This window comes from Petaurus breviceps, unplaced genomic scaffold (genome assembly GCF_028583685.1).
Source record: "Petaurus breviceps papuanus isolate PSGF00001 unplaced genomic scaffold, PetGlider_PUasm1.0 90762, whole genome shotgun sequence".
Taxonomy (NCBI): Eukaryota; Metazoa; Chordata; class Mammalia; order Diprotodontia; family Petauridae; genus Petaurus; species Petaurus breviceps.
Genome location: NW_027187339.1, coordinates 8132734 through 8138519, shown reverse-complemented (window position 1 = coordinate 8138519; position 5786 = coordinate 8132734). Strand labels below are relative to the sequence as shown.

General features: G+C 42.8%; 1 pseudogene; it reads left to right on the top strand.

The window, feature by feature from the left end:
- Positions 1-838: 838 nt before the first annotated feature.
- LOC138146463 (14-3-3 protein epsilon pseudogene) lies at positions 839-3440 on the top strand (annotated as a pseudogene).
- The last annotated feature ends 2346 nt before the right edge of the window (positions 3441-5786 follow it).

The window sequence follows — 5786 nt, the reverse complement described above, 5'->3', positions numbered from 1 at the left end:
GCTGTGCCAGCCCGACCACCGGAGGCTGGAGAGTGCTTGTGCCGGTGCCAGCAGGCTCGGCGGCTGGGCTCGGAGGTGAGCTGCCCCCTCCCACGGCGCTGAGGGGACTTACTGCCGGGGCCCAAGGAGGCCTTTGCTCACTTTGCTGGATAAAAGCTGCGGAATCCGGGCTTCCCTGTCTTAAGGCAGGCAAAGTGCTCTTCAGGAAAGGCACGAGGTAAGGTCTAGCAGCCATCTTCAGAAGTCCATACGAGCTGCCAGTAAACTCTTCGGCTTCCATTGAGCCACCCTGCAAGCTCTGGACTAAGTCTTGGACCTTTGCTGCTATCTCTGGAGAGCGTTTCCCCATGAGGCCAGATAGATTTTAAGGTGGAGAGATAATGTGAACATTTCTGCGCGTTTGCCGTGGCTGCCGTGGCAGCAGCAGAGCTGGCTCTTGGGGCTCCTGGTGCCGCCTTCTGGGAATCTTCGGAGTGGAGAGGGGAGGCTGTTCCCAGTACAGGGAATTTCCAATGACGGAGGAGAAGATGGATGAGGATTAGGACACAGCACGGCTGAGAAAAGAAGTTTTGGGGACAGTGTTAGAAGAAGCTGAAGGGCAGTTGCAGCAGCCGGGGTCCCCGCAAAAGACACAGCATTTGCTCAATGGGGAGAGTTCATGGCCACATTCCTCCCATTCAAAGTTTGCACTGTGGCGCTGGTACCGCTTTGGCCCTTTCTGCCACGGAGCCGTTGAGGACACCGGATATGCCCTGAGGAAGGGCAGTAGTCCCTGGCTTCGTCTTCTCCATCTGTGAGGGGATCGAGGACAGAGAGTTTGGCTGCAGGAAGGGTCTAAATGAAGTTGTTTGCTCTCAGGTCAGACAGACGGATCTCTGTGTTTTTCTCTCCCAGCAACTGTGTGTGTGTGTGTGTGTGTGTGTGTGTGTGTGTGTGTGTGTGTCTGTCTGTCTCTGCTCTCTCTGTGTGTGTGTCTTTATTTAATTAAATAAATTTGTTTTCCAAGGCTGGCAACTGAAGAAAGCGGACTGGTATGGGGAAAAAGTGAATGTTTCCTTCAGGTGCAATGCCACCAAACTAACCTGGTGGCCCTATATTGGCCACGCACTCTCTCTCCTGAAATGCCTCTTTCCTTCTCTTTGCCTTCTCCCTTCCCCTAACTCACCTCCAAGGGAATGTGAGGGACCCTCGTTTTTTCCCCAATTCAGTACAATACAGGATAGTCAAGTGACTGGATTTTTTGTTTGTTTTTTCATTTTAAACTTAAATACAAAATGAGAAGAGAAAAAATACAATTGCCATATTCACAGCAGACTGTAAAGGAGGATTCAATACTAACCAATAAATTTTCATTTCAAGAAAACCTATATAATACACACTACACATTGTTTTCAAAGCTGCCCGGCTTTTCTTTCAGTCCTTGTTGGTTTTCTTTTGTGCTCTGCTGTGCACTTTTTACTTTATTTTTCCCCTCCCCACTCAAGAAGTCTAAGACAAGTATATAAAAATATACATATAGACACTCATGTGACTGTAGTATTTTATTTTCACTTCTCTGAAGGTGAAAAGCATCTTCTTCCATGAGTCCTGGTGGTTGTGCAGTTTTCCAAATTAAGGAGCTCATCATTTCCTACATCACTACCATAATCCCACCCAATCACATCCTCTCTGAGAGATTGTCTATGAAAGATTTTTTCCCCTCAATTTTCTGCATCCCTTTTATTCTTGACTACATAGGTTTTTATTAACCAAGACAATTTTAACTTAAAATCATCAAAATTATCCTTTTAACACTTAATCAAGGCTCTCCCTTTCAATATATTTGAATATTTGACACTGCTGAATGTACTTCCTTTTTCATCTTTTCTCCTGGTTGCTTTCAATTTCCTGACCTTTTGCTCTTCTAAATGAACTTTGTTATTTTTTCCAACTCAGTATAATAATTTTTAGTCATTTAATCTTGATGACATTGGATAAATAGTTTATTTAGACAAAAATTGTCATTTAAAAAATGATTTTGAAGGCTGACAAGGGAGTTGGAGCCGCCATCCGCTGCCAACCGTGGCGCAGACCCTGCCAGAACCCCCGCTGCTAGGGACTATCCGGAGGATCTGGTGTACCAGGCCAAATTGGCCGAGCAGGCGGAGGGATACGACGAAATGGTGGAATCAATGAAGAAAGTAGCAGGTATGGATGTGGAGTTGACAGTTGAAGAAAGAAACCTACTGTCAGTTGCATATAAGAATGTGATTGGAACCAAAAGAGCATCCTGGAGGATAATCAACAGCATTGAACAGAAAGAAAAAAAACAAGGGAGGAGAAGACAAACTAAAAATGATTGGGGAATATCGGCAAATAGTTGAGACAACTAAAATTAATCTGTTGTGACATTCTGGATGTATTGGACAAACACCTCATTCCAGCAGCAAGCACTGTCAAGTCCACTGTTTTCTATTATAAAATGAAAGGGGACTACCACAGGTATCTGGCTGAATTTGCCCCAGGAAATGACAGGAAGGAGGCTGAAAAGAATAGCCTGGTGGCTGGCTTATAAAGCTGCTAGTGATATGGCAATGACAGAACTTCCTCCAACGCACCCCATCCACTTAGGTCTTGCTCTCAACTTTTCAGTATTCTACTGTGAGATTCTTAATTCCCCTGACCATGCCTGCAGTTTGGCAAAAGCAGCTTTTGATGATGCAATCGCAGAACTGGACACGCTGAGTGAAGAAAGCTATCAGGACTCGACACTTACTGTGTTTCCCCAATAATAAGACCTATCCCGAAAATAAGCCCTCCCCTTTCTGTGTAAGATTCCTCTAAAATAAGCCCTCCCCTGAAAATAAGCCCTACTGAGATTGCTACTGTTGTGAAGGTGATCCCCTGCGCTACACGCTACATTACGGTACCCTCTGTATGCACCGCAGTGAGTGCGTCATCCTGTTCTTTATTGAATTCATTATTGAATAAAGGTACATTTTTTTGTTCACATTTACCTGTTTATTAAAATTGCTGTCAATGTTCATTAAAATAAGCCCTCCCCTGAAAATAAGCCCTTTGTTGTTTTTCTGTCAAAAAATTTAATAAGACAGTGTCTTATTATCGGGGAAACATGGTATCATGCAGTTGTTACGTGACAACCTGACACTATGGACTTCAGATATGCAGGTGAAGAACAGAATAAAGAAGCCCTGAAGGTCGAGGAAGATGAAAACCAGTGAGAGACATCAAAGCCAACAAGAGAATCCATCTCTGACCACCCCACTCCTCCCCATCCCTCACCCCGAAAATTCCCCATTGTCACTGAGAACCACCAAATCTTACTTCTACATTTGGTCTCAGAATTTAGGTTCCTGCCCTGTTGGTTTTTTTTTTTTTAACAGTTTTCAAAGTTTTTTTTTAAATTTTTTTTTAAGCAGTTGGGGTTAAGTTGCTCAAGGTAACACAGCCAGGTGTTTCTGGGTGGGTGCTAAGTATTTGAGCCCGGATTCGATCCCCAGGTTATCCCAACACTGGCACCGGTGCTCTTACTCTATGTGCTACCTGGCCGCCCCAGTTTTCAAAGTTCTTAAAGGCAAGAGTGAATTTCTGTGGCTTTTACTGGCCCCAGCTTTTAGGTTCTTTAAGACACTAATGCGACTGCATAGAGGCTTTTTCAGCATTACTGTATTGTCTCCGTGCCAGATGTGGCAAGATAACCATTAGAAATGGATATTACATTGGAATGCCATTAGACTCCTAGGTGAAGGGAGAGTCTAGGAGAGAGGTTTATCGCATTGTAGGGCGCATGTGGTGGCATTATTCTCTTTTAGTAATTGTTTAAACCGAATTTTATACCAATGTTTAAAATTAAGTAGGTGTTAAGCTTGAAGTTACAGGTTTCGTTGGAACGTTTATTGTAGTGGTTTTGCTGTAAACAGTGTTTCCAAACTGTGCTGAAATGGTGCTGGTAACAGCCCAACAATCCGTGGCTGCTCCGTTCTTGCCTACTTTGACCTTCCCTCACAGCAGGTTAGCATTGAAGGTGGTACTGAAAAGCCTGCATGCATGTTAAATTCTTTGGTTTTTCTCTTTCCCTCTTTCCCCTCCCCCTTTACTCCCTGCCCTCCTTCGATCGCTCAACTTCTTTCGTTCAGTATGTGTAACTTGAAGCTAATTTATACTACAGGATATCTGACTGGAGCCACAGATGCAGAATCCCTATTGTTCTTACTGAAACACAGCATGGAATTAACATTAAACCTAAATAAAACAAACCTAAATTTAAAATGCCAAAAAAAAAAAAAGATTTTGGCTTTACCTACCCATAAAGAAGAAATTGTACTCCAATTATTTAGATCTGAATTTATTTGTATAAAACGTATTTTATGTTTATGTTCATATAGCTCTTTTGTCTGTTTTGCTGGGAATACACTCAGTATTTTTATTCTGTCTAGGTATTTGAAATGATTTTGGCTTTCATCCCCCATTATCTATCATTCATTTCAGGTACCATAAACCCAAGGCAACTCAGCATGCTGGGAAGGCTGAGTGTCTTAAGCCCTGTATATCAAGGCCATTGTTTAGACTGAGTGCAGGAAATGGGTAATATGGATTTTTTTTTTTTTGCAGGACTTCATCTGTATAATCTATGTTAAATTGCTAAGTCTTCTCAAGAAGGTGGTGGACTGAGGTAGGAAGAGAATTTGGAATTCATCGTTTTTAAAAAATGAGTGTTAATACATTTTAAAATGTATTGGGAAATATTTAATTAAATAAATAAGTTTAAGTAAAAAAAGACTCAATTCATTATGGTGGGAGAGGCAATTAGGATTCATGTAAAGTGTTGGATCTTCTCTAGTTACCAAAGAGTCTGTAACTTGGAGTGTGCATCTATATGCCCAAAGTTCAGCATTTTTTACTTGTTAAACAAAGGAATTCCATAAATGGGGAAAGAATATTAGGGGCAGCTGGATCAGGGGAGTTTCCACTTTAGGTGATGGGACATTAGCTACTGCTGATTGAGAAGCAGCTAGCTGTCCTCATAGCCCATAAAAGAAAGCTAAACTGCATGTACTCCATGACTATCAAGCATCTCTGTTTTGACTTTTCTTGTAACCCCAGGACTAATCACTGCCACACAGGAGACTCCTAATAAACACTGCTAAGTCTGGTATTAGGCAGAAAGTCATCTGCAGACTGGGAAGTAGGGAATCCTCACTCTTTTAAAAAACATGGCCCAATCCCTGGTGCCCACAGTGTGCACTGAGCTGGATACCCCCTGGAGATCACTGGAGAAGGAAATGGCAAACCACTCCATTGTCTTTGCCAGGAAAACTCCCTAGAAAGTATGTTCCATGAAGTCATGAAGAGTGAGGCATGATTGAATGAACAAGAATACACCCAATGGTGACACTTAGATGCATGCTGTGCTGCTTCTGGATCCTGCTCTGCTCCCCAGGGAGTGTATTGCTAACTGCTCTGTGGGACGGATTGTCAGGCATTTCTCATGCTAGACATCTATTCTGCCAGATTTTGCTCCACTGGTGGCTTACCTGGAAATGGACACTGTGCCTCTTTTGATTTGTGCCTCTGCTGAAATGTTCAGCCTTTTTTTCTTCCTCCTGAGAGTGGTGAAAGCTGCTATGCTCTTACTTCAAAGCCAGAAGCTTTTTAAGGGCACTCACCTTGGATCAGCAAAATGGTGTCCTTGTCTCATTCCCTTCAAAGTAGGGGTTCTTAACCTGGAGTCCATGGATAGAATTCTGAGTTTCTATGCTTGGATGGGAAAAAAAACCCAACCCATA